This window comes from Callithrix jacchus, chromosome 3 (genome assembly GCF_049354715.1).
Source record: "Callithrix jacchus isolate 240 chromosome 3, calJac240_pri, whole genome shotgun sequence".
NCBI lineage: Eukaryota > Metazoa > Chordata > Mammalia > Primates > Cebidae > Callithrix > Callithrix jacchus.
In genome coordinates this window covers 112,729,836-112,745,417 of record NC_133504.1, presented here as the reverse complement: position 1 = coordinate 112,745,417, position 15,582 = coordinate 112,729,836, and the positions used below count along the sequence as shown (strand labels likewise).

The 15,582-nt window shown below is 35.7% G+C and overlaps 1 protein-coding gene across 33 annotated transcripts in view; it reads right to left on the bottom strand.

The window, feature by feature from the left end:
- WDFY3 (WD repeat and FYVE domain containing 3) overlaps window positions 1-15,582 on the bottom strand; it is a 301,952-nt gene that overhangs the window by 260,303 nt on the left and 26,067 nt on the right. For 25 of the 33 annotated variants that reach the window (XM_078366917.1, XM_078366923.1, XM_078366915.1 and 22 more), the window contains exon 2: window positions 8,299-8,386. The exons of the other annotated variants lie outside the window; for them this stretch is intronic. The gene's annotated coding sequence lies outside the window, so the exon portion shown is untranslated. The remainder of the gene's footprint in view (window positions 1-8,298; window positions 8,387-15,582) is intronic. 33 annotated transcript variants of the gene reach the window in all.

Sequence of the window (15,582 nt, the reverse complement as noted above, 5' to 3'; positions counted from 1 at the left end):
GAATAAAATGTTTGAAACCTGTACTCAATATGAATACTCACAGGCTATCAGCTTTAAATATAAATTCAAACATAATAAAAATGCCTCATGTCCTTTTAGGGTAAAAAAGAAATTAGTGAGGTCTTTCTTTGTGTATTAGAGAGGCAGGATAGGAGAGCAGTCCAATGTATGGGCTCTGGAGCCAGACGTCTAGGTATGAATTCAGGACCTGCCATTCCTAATCCTGTGCCCTTGGGTCAGTTACTTCTCCTGTTCAACAGTATAAAATTAGAATAATAATAATAGAATCTACCTCATAGGATTATAAGAAAAATAAATGACGTAATATGCGTTTTTAAAAATCCTAGGAAACAGGCAATGTTAGCTGCTATTAACGTTGTTGTTTTTAATAATCATTAGCTATTATTCTGGTAACAGCAATAGATTTCAAACATATCCATAACATTATAAAACTGAATTCCTTCAAGGGGGCCATTCTTTAATAGGTAAAGGAAATAAAAAACATAAAAATGTATGATCCAAAAAATAGGAACAATAAAGGTAAACCAATATTTTTAAAAAACCTAATCTCCTAGACTATTTAATTCTATAGTAAGGCCTCCAGAATAACAAACCATGAGGTGTTTTTTCATGAGGGGCAGTCTGCTTTTTGATAATATTCTGTAAAGGCTTCAATTAACTCCTGACCAGAAAAGGAAGCCTTATTCCTAAATGCCCACTAGTCACTCAGAAACAGCAAAGCATTAGGATTATCTACTGATGTTGGAAGAAAGCAAAGGTTTTTTTTTTTTTTAAAAAACAAATCTCATCTCAAAAAGTTTTAATTTTAAACGAGGACTGGTTCAGAAATGACTACAAAAATGCATTCCTATGGGGCTTTTTGAAACTTGTTTTGGACTAGGTAATTATAGAGATTAGAAACAGCTAGATATTGTTAAGGAGAAAAACAATTCTTGCATCATAAACATAGGATACACGATTTGCTTCCTACAAAACATACAGTATGACCAAATAAGAGAAACAAGCTGAAAGGGCAAAAATTAAGCGGAAGAGAAGAAATGATGGTAGGAGGAAGGGAGGGAAAAAGACCATTATAAATAATTTCTGCCATTTGGAGGAGGAAAGAATCAAAATATCCTAATTTTTCTAAGAAAACACAAGGCAGTTAAGTTTTAAAAAGCAAGCAAAGATTTTAAAAAACCTGTACTCCCTTCCCTGTGTTTTAAAATCTGGTAATTCTTTAACTCACATTTCAATCCGGAATATAGACATATTCACAAAATAATCCTTCATTCAATCAAAAAATACTGAATCTTTACTTTTAATATATGATCCTCAGCTAGGCTTTTTGAGGTTCTTCCCCCAGTACACACAAAGAAGATAATAAGCGGCTTCAGACTCTGTATTTCATATTTAAAATAAATTGTCTCTTTTCCTTCTAAATCACTTATATAACACTTTCAAATTCTATATTTCACTTAACTTAGGCATAGATTCTTTTTCTAAAACGAGAAGAACTTTAGGTTTCTTAGGATGCTACCAAGGGCCCTCATTCATCTCACAACCAGATTAATCCATGGAAAGATGTCTTTTAGCAGAGATCCTCATAAAATTGAGGTACCCACAAGGGACACTCACATGACCACAGGAAATGACTTGACCTTTATAAGACAATGAACGGCATCCCTTCTCCCCACTCCTTACCCCTATGTAAAAACAAAAGAAAATGAGAAACAGAAGAGGGGTTCTAGTGGTTAACAAAGTTTAAGAATAAAATGAAAACCTGACATCCTCGTGCTTGCAATTTTTATGAACTTATTGACTACAAAATATCACCTCTGGCCTAAGCAAAAAGAACACACACTTATTTCCTCTATTTCCTTTTCCTCTCCTTTCTTTGTAAGTCAATAATTTATGTGATGCCTTTAAACTTATATTCTTTTATGCAAACTCTATTCTATTTTTCAAAAATCAACATCACTTCTTGGCTTTTCACTAAGATAAAATGCAAAAATAACGTCACTATGCTAATAAAATATGCAACCAATCAACTAAGTACCAAGGGATATATATATATAACCATTTGCTGTTGACATGATTTTGTTTATATTTCAATCTCAAAAATTCTGAAGTAAAAATGAATAAGGTTCATGCTTATTAACAACAAATAGCAGCCAATATAAATTTAGCTTCTACTTACTATGTGCCAGGCACAGTATTAAGTACTTTATAAGCATTATCAAATTTAATCCTCTGATACTTCTAAGTACTACTAATAAACCCATTTTACAGATGAGGAAATAAGAAGAGGTTAGAAAATCTGTCCTGGGATAAAGAGCTATAAGCAATAATATGATTTAAACTAGAAAATATGATTAAGTTTGAGATCTTAACCAAAACACATATTACATATAAAAATATGTAAGATGTATTAAAAGCAGAAATGAAAGTGAAAAAACTTTCATTTCTGCTTTTAATACATCTTACATATTTTTAATCATATTGTTGATAAAGATCAATGTATAATTTGTCCCCAAAACAAGTGCTAAGTAAGGGATACTAAGGGTTGAAAATAAATTCAATGTGATGTGGGCATAGAAATATCAGGCTGTGCTTAATAAATGAAAAGTCTACAGAAAAGGAAAAAAAAATGTTTCACAACGGCAGATAAAGTGGTGATTAAAAAGGTTAGTGTTTCTAAGTCTTAAACTTTAAGCATCACTTCTTCAAAAGAAAGAAAATTAAATTAAAATTTAAAATCCTGAAACTCTAGTAATACAATTTTATTTTGCTACTTACTTTTTTCTGATTATAAAAGTTTTATACTTTGTAATTTAAATATCACATTAAGTATCTTTGCTCATTTACATTTTCCTGTATTCCCTTCAAGCTTTTTAAACTCTCAACACATGTTTTCTTTCTAATACATTTAACACAGACTTTCATTTCTGGATGATGTTTTTCTAAACCATAAAATCTGCAACATCATTTTCCTCAAAGAGTAGAAAGCCTAAAATCTAGTCATAAATCTATCCAGTTCCAAAAGTTTTCCTAATAAAAAGAAGGAATATCATAAAACAAAACTCTCAGCTCAGTGTCCTGGTAACAGCATCCTAAGAGCTAAAGCTTTTACCTTCCCCTCTGCCATAATCAATTCAACAGAGTTTTCTCTAAGAAAAAAATTAGCATTTGTTCAAAAATAAGAATGCCTTCCCTAGTCCACTATAAGTGTATCAAGGGGTCCAAAGTGGCTCCCGCCGGAGGTCATGGCGCTCGCAAAGGCGAGGTCATCAGTTCAAGGCTAACCTCATAAGCTCAAACTGATTGGCAAAAAACAAAACAAAAAAAAAGTGTATCAAAAGAAAGTCTTAAATTTATGTATGATTTCTGCTAATCCTGCTAACAAGTCAAAGAACTTGAGTTCTAGGACTAAATTGACTAAAGAAATGTTCCATACGTTACATGCACACACACACACACACACACACACCCCTTGTAGATTAACTCCTACAGATAATGCCATCTAGGTGAAATTTCACTTTCAGAAACACAACTATACCACTTTCCATAACAAGAATTACAAAAAGAACCCATAAAATTAGTATTCAAGTATGATGGTGGTGGATTTGGGGTGTCAATATGACTGGATTAAGGGATACCCAGTGATACGGTTTGGCTCTGTGTCCCCACCCAAATTTTGCCTTGAACTGTAATCCCCATAACCACCACATGTCAAGGGTGGGGCCAGGAGGTAATTGGATCATGGGGGAGGTTTTCCCCATGCTGTTCTTGTGATAATGAATGAGTCTCATGGGATCTGATGGTTTTATAAGTGTCTGGCATTTCCCCTGCTGGCACTCATCCTCTCTCCTGCTGCCCTGTGAAGGTGTGCCTTCCACCATGACTGTAAGTCTCCTGAGGCCTCCCCAGCCTTGCAGATCGGTGAGTCAATTAAACCTCTTTATAAATTACCCAGTCTCAGGTATTTTCTCATGGCAATGTAAGAACGGACTAACACATCCAGATAGCATTTAGTCTCAACGTTTCAGCAGGCACTGAGCTCATCCCCTTTCTGCTGAAAGACAAAACCAGGTGGTGTGGAATTTGATTTGAATGATTGGGGTGTCCCAGGTTTGTCTGTGAAGGTACTTACAAGTAGATTAGCATTTGAGTCTGTGGACTAAGTGAGGAAGATCTGTCCTCAATGTGAGTGGGCACCATCAAATCAGCTGGGGACCCAAATGTAACAAAAAGGCAGAAGAAAGGTAAATTTGCTCTCTTTTCTAGAGCCAGGATGCCCTTCTGTGCTTGAACATCAGAGCTCCTGGATCTCTAGCCTTTGGATTCTGGGACTAGCACCAACCCCTCTCCCTCCTCCATGTCTGACTCTGCCTTGGACTGAGAGTTACAGCTTTGGCTTCCTTGGTTCTGAGGCCTTTGGCCTCAGACTGAGTGCTGATACCAGGTTCCCTGGTTCTCCAGCTTCTAGACAGCCTATAGTGAGACTTCTCAGTCTCCATAATAGACTAAGCCAATTCCCCTAAAAAATTCTTTCTCATATATAACACTATCTAAATACATATCCAATCAATAGCCTGTCTCTGGATAACCCTGACTAAAACACCACATAGTTTTCCATCAGTGTAAATGATACAAGCTGCTAGCTGGATGATATGGTATTTAAGATTATACTACTATGTTCTGGAAAAGCAACTGTAATTGAGTAACTATCCTTGGCTAGTTTGGTGTATTAAATATCCTCACAAATGGCAGATAATTCCTAATACTTTATAACACCTTACTTGTTGAAAATGACCACAAAAAAAGTTGATAAAATTAAGGTAATCTTAATAACCTCAGACCTTTTACTCTTAAAATTTTCGAGGGAAATGAGATTAGACCTCTGCGTATTTTATGAGAAATATGTTAATAACTTAGCAAAGAGAAAAGCCATGTGCCGCCTGAAGAAGTTTACACAGGACCAAAACATAACAATTCTGATAAAAGAAAACAGACTAAACTCTCCTTTGCTTAAAAAAAAAAAAGAAACAGAGATAAAAGTTACATTTATCCTTTTTTTTTTAATAAAGGTGGGGTACTTCCTGTTTATAAACCTAATAACGCACAAGAGCAATATATCTCTGTTTGAGGTTTAAGATAAGCTTTCTGATTAATATTTTCTTAATTTTTCCACTTAATATATTTTCTTCTTTCTTCATTCCTACATACTAGTAGTCAGCCTCAAAAGTGGCTCCCAATAACCCTACCCTCCGGTATTCACACCCTTGTGTAATCCTCTCTCCTTGAATGTTGTCTGGACCTAGTGAATCACTCCTAATAAACAGAATATGGAAAAAGTGAAGGCATGCCATTTTCAAGACTATATTACAAAAATACTGGGCCTTTCATCTTGCTCACCCTCTCTTGTTAGCTTGCACTAATGGAAGCTGATGCCATGTTGTGAACTGCCCTACAAATAAGGCTCATGTGTCAACGAACTGAAGTTGACTTCTCAAAAACAGCCACACAAGAAACTGGGTTCCTTGGTTCAACAACCAGTGAAGAACTAAGTGCTGCCTATAATCACACGTTTGAACTGGAAGCTGATCCTCCCCTAGGACCTTCAGATGACACAGGCGTAGCAGACATATTGAGTGCAGCTTTGTGAGAGACCCTGAGCCAGAGGACTCAGTTAAGCTGCACTCAGATTCTTGATCAACAAAAACAGATAATGTTTGCAGTTTTAATCTGAGAGGTTTTGGGGTAATTTGTTATATAGGGCAATAGTTTGAACTGTTCCCCCCAAAATTCATATGTTGAAATCCTTACCGCCAGTGCCTCAAAATGTGACCTTATTTGAAGCTAGGGTCTTTACAGAGGTAATCAAGTTAAAATGAGGCCATCAGGATGGACCCTAATCCAGCATGACTGGTATCCTTAGAAATCTGGACACAAGAGACAAGCATAGAAGGAAGACCATGCAAAGAGACACAGGGAGAAGACGGCCACCTGTAAGCCAAGAAAATAGGACTGGAACAAATCCTTCCCTCACTAGCCTCAAAAGGAACCAACCCTGCAATGCTTCAGACTTCTCAGCATACGGACTGCGAGACCATAAATTCCTGTCATTTAAGTCACACGGTTTTTGGTCCTTTGTTATAGCAGCCCTACCAAAGTAATATATGTGGCAATAGACAACCTGCATATACTTAATTCAAAGTATCTTCTATCAATAATACCAAAATTAGCCTCCATTAAGGACTCAAAGCAGATGCCCAAAAGTCTTTATTAAGAAAAAAGATATTAGTCCATATCAGAAAATCTTAGGACCACAGGTTTTTTAGTGAGCTGGGACCTCTGCAGTCATATAATCCAACCTACTGATTTCAAAAATTGATGATAATGATGATAACAATAATAATAACAACGATGTGCCAGGAACTGTTTGAACACATATATTAATTCTTCATAACACCACCATGAGATACCAGTATCATCCTTTCCTTTTTTAAGATGTAGAAACGGACGTCCAAAAGTTAAGGTCACAAAGCTAGTATGTGGCAATGGCAGGATCTGAATAAATTAAGGTGCACAGAGAAAAAGTAATTTACCTAAAATCATAGTTGGCAGCTGAGCTGGGTACCTAATGGTATGTCTCCTATATTCAAATCTTTTTTTCTCAAAAAGTCAAATAAAAACGTTTTTGTTCCTCAAAATATCTTACTGTACTGTACCATTTTATTCATAATAGTCAAATAAATGTCCATCAACTGGTGAATGGATACACAAACTATGGACTATCCAAACACTGAAATACTACTCAGCATTAAAAGGATCAGATGCTTTAACCTTTTTAATGCTAGGTAACATAGCTGAATGCAGTAACATGGATAAATCTTTAAAGTATTACAATATTCCCCCTTTATCTATGGTTTCACCCTCCACGGTTCCAGTTACCCACATTTCAAAAATATTACATACAATAAGATATTTTGATAGAAACCACATTCATATAACTTTCACTGCAGTATTTATTACAATTGTTCTATTTTAATAGTTACTATTATTAATCTCTCATTATGCCTAATGTATAAATTATACTTTGTTACAGGTTAAGTATGTATAAGAAAAAACATAGTATGCATAGGGTTCCCTACTATCTGTGGTCTCAGGCTTCCACTGGGGGTCTTGGAACATATCCCTTTTTGATAAGGGGAGACTACTGCACACATGGAAGGAGTATACTACACCCTATTATTAGTTATCCGCATTTTAGAGATCAGTTTCAGAGAACAGGCTTTAAAACAAAGAAAACCAACATAAAGCTTTTAAATTACCATGCCCTAAGACACAATCTGTCTAAAGGTATCTGACTGAGGAATCAGTCTGTTCTGGGAAATCAGTATTCAGTACTTAGGAGTTAGCCTTTCTTTAGGGGTTCTGGATTATAAGGTATTATGCTTGGGAGGCAGTGGCAAGCAGGATTCCCCTAATAAAAAAGGTAAATATGATGACAGCCAGTTCCCAGAGAGAGAGAAGAATGAGATGGACATGGAGAGAGGAGAAACTCTGCTGAGACTCTTCAGGAAATCTGATTGTGTTTGGTCCTGGATTCTTATTGTACAGTCCAGCTGCATTTCTGTTCTTGGATCCTGTGGCATCTCCTGGGACAATCCCAAAAGTCTTCCCTTTTTTGGTTAAAATAATTTGGTTACTTGCAATCAACAGAGAACCAACAAGATCAAAAAGGTGCCCTCTCTAAAGCTGAAAAACATTATTGAAAAACTAATAACTCATGTAAAAAATAAACTTTTTAATAACAACAAAATAAAGTAAAATGTTAAAACTAAGAGTAGCCACAGTACTCTCAAGGGCTTCACAAGATAATTTATAGCTTAAACTAGTCACTCAAAGTAACTGTAATACAACGGATTAAAGAGTTCCAAAGCATTACAAACAACTAGGTTATTCCAGGAAAAAACAAGAGGAAATGATGCTTTAAAAATATGACTTTTATTATTTGTAGGTACCTACAAGCAAAATAATATTGATTTAAAGCCAAAATTGAAACTGAAGATAACTTATTCTAAGGTAGCCCTGTTTGAGTGCAGAAAACTAAGGGCCAAGAAGGAAAGAAGGTTTGCCCAAGCTTACCAGCCAGCACTGGTAGAGGAGGATTGAAACTCAACTCCTGAATCACAAGTCAGTGGTCTTGCTGCTGCACAATAATGCAGCAAAAACAATTACAATTCTGTTCCTCGCTCCTTTTTCAACAAATAATACAATCCTAAAACTGACCTGATTCTCTGTTCTGTGCTGGCATGAACCTGCGTAGAAATGGTAAGAATGGCAGGCACTTTCTTCCTGAAGCAGACGTGAAGTATACCTGTGATGAAGAAAAGAAAAAACTCCGTTTATGTTCAGGATATAAACTGACTCAGCATCATGAGTCATTCGTTTTTTACTGATTCTCTCTTTACCTCCTTACTTGTTGTCTTGCTTGTTTAATAATGGAACATACAGCACTTTATTTAAGATAGATTAAATTTGCTATTAAAAATCCATGAAAAATACAGTTATTTAAAGCTGGTCTCTACAGACCATCTGATTCAGCTTCTTTATTTTACTGATGAGGAAACTTTGACCTGGAGAAGTTATGCAAAGAATAAATGACAACACAGCTATTTAGTGTTAGAGCCAGATTCAGAACTCAACCCTTATCACTTCTGGTCCAGTACTAATTTGTATATCAGAGACCACACTGCCTCTTTTCTTTTTTTTCTATATCTCTTTATTATTATTATACTTTAAGTTGTGGGGTATATGTGCAGAACATGCAGGATTGTTACATAGGCATACACGTGCCATGGTAGTTTGCTGCACCCATCAACCTGTCATCTACATTAGGTATTTCTTCTAATGCTATCCCTCCCCTTTCCCCCCATCCCCTGCTATCCCTCCACTAGACCCCCACTCCTCAACAGGCCCTGATGTGTGATATTCCCCTCCCTGTGTCCATGTGTTCTCATTGTTCAACACTCACTTATGAGTGAGAACATGCACACACAGCCTCTTTTCTTGGAAAAAAAAATTCATGCTATTTCTCTAGATGTATTTGTCATGCATCTCAAGATAATTATGGTATAGAGCTGAGTTGATTTGTTCTAAATTATATTTTTAAAAATTGTTGCCTCATTCAAAGGTCATATTCTAGTCTCAAGTTATTTAGGGTGCCCTATATAGGATATTTAAATGTTTCCTTTCATTTACCAGTCAATATATCAATATGAAAACATTAGCATATTAATCATGACATATAGTTTCCAGGCCTCTAGTAACTCTGCTCTCAACAAGTTCTATGGTCTAGTCAAACATTTTTTATCCTAAAGCTCTTTAATTAAAAAATGAAGAGACAGGACTAATTCCTATGAGCCTTCTAACTCTAAAATGTCATACCAAAGAATAGCATCATCTTTAATGACATTCCGCTTTTCAGATGAGCTATGTGTTATTGTCATATAACTTTATTTGTTAAACTCTTTAATCATATTATTACAGTTCAGACAAAATCAGTAATATTGCCTTCAATAGACAGATAATTATTCAAAAACCTAACTAATGATAATCTAGTTTTGCTGTTTATCTCATTATCTGGCTGATTCTTACATTACAGGAACCCAGCTAGAAGTAGAAGAAAAATCATTCTTTTAAATTTTGTAATTTTTAATTTTTACCTGTACATAGTCAATACACAGATTTATAGGGTACATGAGATGTTCTGATACAGGCATACAATATGTAATAATCACATCAGGGTAAATGAGGTGTGCATTATCTCAAGCATCTATTATTTCTTTGTGTTACGAACATTCCAATTATATTTATTTTTTAATGTACAACAAATTATTGTTAACTATAGTCACTCTGTTGTGCTATCAAATACTAGATCTTATATATTCTTTCTAACCATATTTTTGTATCCATTACCATCCCCAGTCCTACCTCACCTTCTACGCTTCCCAGCTTCTGGTAATCATTCTATTCTCTATGAGTTCAACTGTTTTAATTTTTAGCTCCCGCAAAAAAGCGAGGACATGCAAAGTTTGTCTTTCTCCACCTGGCTTATTTCGCTTAACATTATCTCCTCCAGTTTCAACTATGTTGTTGCAAGTGACAGGATCTCATTTTTTTATGGCTGAATGGTATTCCAATGTGTACGTACCACATTTTCTTTATCCATTTGTCTGTTGATGGACACTTAGTTTGCATCTATATATTGCCTATTTTTGTTTGTTTTTTGAGACAGACTTTTGCTCTTGTTGCCCAGGCTGGAGTACAATGATGCAATCTCAGCTCACTGCAGCCTCCACCTCCCGGGTTCAGGCGGTTCTCCTACCTCAGCCTCCCAAATAGCTGGAATTACAGGCATGTATCACCATAATTGGCTAATTTTGTATTTTTAGTAGAGATGGGGTTAGCCCATGTTGGTCAGACTACACTTGAATTCCTGACCTCTGGTGACCCACTCACCTCGGCCTCCCAAAGTTCTGGGATTACAGGCGTGAGCCACCACGTCTGGCCACTGCTAATAGTGCTACCATAAACATGGGAGGGCAGATATCTCCTTGATACACTGATTTGCTTTCTTTTGGGTATAAACCTAGTAGTGGGAGCGCTGAATCATATATGGCAGTTCTATTTTTGGGTTTTTAGGAACTTTACTGTTCTCTATAATGTCTAGACTAATTTACATTCCCATCAACAGTGTACAAGAGTTCCCTTTTCTCCACATCTTTGTCAGCATTTGTTATTGCCTGTCTTTTGCATAAAAGCCATTTTAACAGGATGAGATGATATCTCATTGTGGTTTTGATTTGTATTTCTTTAATGATCAACGATGCTGAGCACGTTTGTTTGCCATATGTATGTCTTCTTTTGAGAAATGTCTATTCTGATCTTTTGCCCATTTTTTAAATCAGATTAAGGGAAAGAACTCTTTAAAAGTCTACCTGTTGGGTAGTTTCTAAGAAATAACTTAAATTATTTCTTCAAATCATTGATCTAGTTATTCATCCAGTAAGATTTTACTGAGTCGCTTGCCAGATGGCTTAATGAGACAGAAAGCTTTAAAACAAGATAATCCTAGTGAAATACTGAGTGCTGTTAGGAATTCAGGTGGCAGTAGAGGTTAGGCAGAAGTAATGACATGTCTCCTAAATTATGACTTCAAATTATAGCTTCTTTATCTTTTAATATATTAATTACTATATACAACATTTATTTGGAACATTTTAAACTCAAAGCAAAATAACAGAATGAACATCTAGAAACCTGTCACCCAATTAAAAAACCTTAGGGTAAGTTACTGGTATTGTTCTACTGATTTGCTCCTCCTCCATTCCATGCCCTGCCTCTCTTATCCCCTCCACCCGCTGATAACTGCAATCGTGTATTTTGTGTTTATCATTAGTTTGCTTTTTAAACAGTATGTCACGTAGATACATCTTCCTGAACAATATGGTGTTTCATTTTGCTTGGTTCTGAATTCTATAAAAATGGTATCAAACTCTGTTCTCCTGTCTTGTAGGATCTCGTTTTTTCATTCAATGTTTCCAACACTCATCCATGTTGTTGCATATAGTTGTAGTTCATTCATTTTCAGTACAGAATAATACTGCATTGTGCAAACATACGACAATTTAATTATCCGTTCTCTTGTCAATAGCTTATTTTCCCCTCCAAGTTTTGCTATGTTATGAAAGTTCTGACATGTGTCTCATGTTCCACGTGTCCGAGTTTCTCTTAAGTACATGCCTAAGAACTGGGGAATAATCTTATGTTTAATTTTTCATGATTATGCCAATTTTTAATTCCCTTAAAATGTGTTTGGCAATTTATAACTTCACTACCAACAGGTAGTAACAGAACTACCATATCTACAGCCTCTTCAACATGTAGTAATGCCAATTTCTTAATTTTGGGGTATAGCATGGTATCTAATTGTGGTCTTAATTTGCATTTCCTTGTTAATTAACGATGCTGAACATTTCTTCATGTTTCTTGGCTACCTCATATTTCCTCTTGCATGAAATGCCTATTCACATATTTTACACATTTTCCTCCTGAGTTCTTTGCTATTTTTTTATTGTTTCATGGGTACTTTGTATGTATTTGGATGCTCATTATTTGGTTTCACCAGTCTTTACCAAATACAGGCAACTGTTGAGAAAAGGGAGCAGAAGCAAAAATAGCAGGTGGCCAGAAAACTGGAAACAGCAAGTTAGAGTACCAATGACTCTCTAAACCCATTTTTTAATAAAAATGTAATCTACAGATATCTTAAATTATCAGAAATCTAAAATACTATAAAATCAATCTAGATTTACAATCTCTCATTTTAATATAAACTCAGCCAAGAGCAAATGCTACAAAATGATTTCAGTACATTCTAACTACAGTATACAATATAATATAATTTTCAGGAATCAAGTTTTATACAGGTCACAATTTAGACCACAATTTAAAGTTCCCATTTTGATCCTGACATTTTCCATATTTTTACTTCATGCTCTGCTTGCTTCCAACTTAGAATAAGTGCGTTATATCGTCAGAGGGTTAAGTTTAAATGTATATGCACATACGTATAAAAACTAAATTTCAAACTTAAACTATGTAAATTGAAATGCCACAGAAACCTGAATTCCAGACTTAGCTAGATGATTAGCTATATCTCTCTGGCCTATCTATGTCTTTTGAGTTGGTTTTCTTACATTAATACATAAAATGGAAATTGTGCTGGGTTAATTCCAAGACCCTTTGAATCAATCATACTCTTTGGGTAGGGAGCAGTGGCTCACACCTGTAATCCCAATAGTTTGGGAGGCTGAGGCAGGACTACCACTTGAGAACAACAGTTTGATACCACCCTGGGCAACATAGTGAGACCCCATCTCTACAAAAAATTTAAAAATTAGCTGGGCATGACGGCACACACCTGTAGTCCTAGGTACTCAGAAACCTGAGGCAGGAGGATTGCTTGAGTCTAGGATACTGAGGCCACAATGAGCTATGAATGTGCCACTGCCCTTCAACCTGGGTGGCAAAGCAAGGCCCTGTCTCCTTAAAAAAAAAACACTTTGGCTTCAAGATCAATGAGAAAATTTTTTTTCCAAATAGCCCAGAAAGATTCTGTGGAGTTTCTTCCCAAACTTCATACAAAATAGCCAGTTAAACTAAATAATAACAAAAACTAAATTTTCTGTAAAAAAAAATTTAACAAGCAATTTTATATAGCTCTTCTAAGGCCTCCCAGGACTCCTGCCAGATCATCTGATGAAATGCATCATACACGAAAAAAAAATCCAAAAGTCACAGAAAAAAATCACTCTACAATAGCTGACCTTGATTCCTACACAAGCAATTAAAAGAGAACTTCCAGAATCTCTCATGACATTTACCTCCCTATCTGAATCTGTACCCCTTTACCAAATTTCAGGATTCACATCAAAATCTAACTCCTCCACTTTGCTACTACTAGATGTTACATGCCTAGAACATCAATGTTATTGCTCTAGGAAATCCCACTTCTCTCTCCTACGTCACCAATTTCTTCCTTCCAATAAAGCAAAATCATTGGCAAATACATTTCCAATCATTTGAAAACAAACAACAAAACCTCTTGACTCCTTGCACACCTCTAGGTGATGGCCAATTTCTTTGATTCTTTTTTCAGCAGAACATTACAAATATGTACTCTCTGTCTGCAAGTATACTTCCATTCAAATTTAACATACTCCAATCAGACTTTTACCACAAACCACACCGCTGAAACTTGAAGGTCATCAATCACCTGAATATTGTTAAATCCAAAGGTCTGTTAGCTATCATCTTTATTGATTTATCTGCAGCATTTAGAATGACAAATCACATCTGGATACACATTCTTTTCTTGGCTTCCAGCGTCAACTCTATTGGTTTCATCCTATCTCACTGATCTCTCCTTGTCAGCCTTCTTTGCTAGTTCCTCCTCTTCTCCTTGACATCTAAAATTCAATTTCTTACCCTCCTTCTCTAACCCATCAACAAGTACTACTGACTTTTATCTACAAAAATACTAAGAATCTGACCACTTCTTGCTACCTGCATAGTTACTATTTTGGTCAATGTCTGTATTGTCTCTCACTTGGATTTTTGCCATAGGTTAGTAATTGGCCTCCCAACTTCTACCCTTGTCCTACTTTCAAGTCCCTTCTCATCAAAGTAGCCACAGTGATCCAGACAACTTAACGTAAATCATAAATCATATAACACTGGGCTCCCAAAATCTCCCAATGGCTACCCATCTCACTCAGAGTAAGCCAATTTTTTTAATGACATAAAAGAACCTATAAAATTTGCCCCCCATTATCTCTGACTTCATTTCCTACTGACTTCCTTACCATTCCTTTTACAGGCCTGGCATATCCCTGCCTTGGGGCCTTTTTACTTGCTATTCACTGCCTATATGCTTTTCTAAGAGATGATTACAGTGGACCCTTATCTGTGTCGGCTGGGGGTTGGATAGGTTCCAAGACCCCCCCCCCGTACATGCCTGAAACCTCAGATAGTACTGAATCCTATATGCACTACATTTCTCCCCACATGTATATACCTGTGATAAAATTTAATTTATAAGTTAGGCATAGTACTCTTATGCTCTGGGGCCATTATTAAGTAAAATAAGGGTTGCTTAGATATAAGCACTGTGATACTCTCACAGGTATAGTTCCCTTCTATTCCTGTGTGTCTACGTCCTTCCATGAAAATGTAAAATCTGTGAGGACAAAGGTTTTATTTTGTTTGATGCTACAGCTCCAACACCTAAAAAGATTTGGCACATAGCAGGTATTCAATGAACATTTTTAAAAATGAATAAACAGTTACTCTCTTCGCGCTAAAAATGGGTATCTTTCCTAGTTTATAAAACTAAATAATCAGGGACAATCTAAATAATCAGGGGACAAGTAGATTTTTTATATAAAATAATAATTCTAAAATTTCTTCAAAATATAATTGATAACAATGATAATCCCCAAATACTTTAGTAGACATTATAGTTGATACTTCCATAAATTTAATAAACTAACAAAGAGTTCCCCCTATAATTAGGTTGTAGACTCTGACCATCCACAGAATGACGCATTTCTTTCCCACTAACTGCTGTCATATTTAACAATGGTTGGCTTGCAGAATCATAACACCAACACATAGGAAAATATTACAAAAATGTTCATTCCAAACTGGTTCCAGACAAAGAACCAAGCTCTTTATAAATGAGTAAAGTCTAAAAGTAAAGGGCAGATATTTTTAAATGTTGTCAATATTTTGTTTGAAAATAATTTCAAACTTACCAAAAAGTTAGTAAGAATACAAAAATCACTCATACCCAGACTCAGCCATTATTAATGTCACTTCTTTACTTTTTCATTTGCGCTCCTAAGCTCTCACACTTTCTTGCATTCACACACACACACACACACACATACACACACACACACACTTTTTTTCTGTAGCAAATCTGGATAAACTATCAAGCCCTTTGCT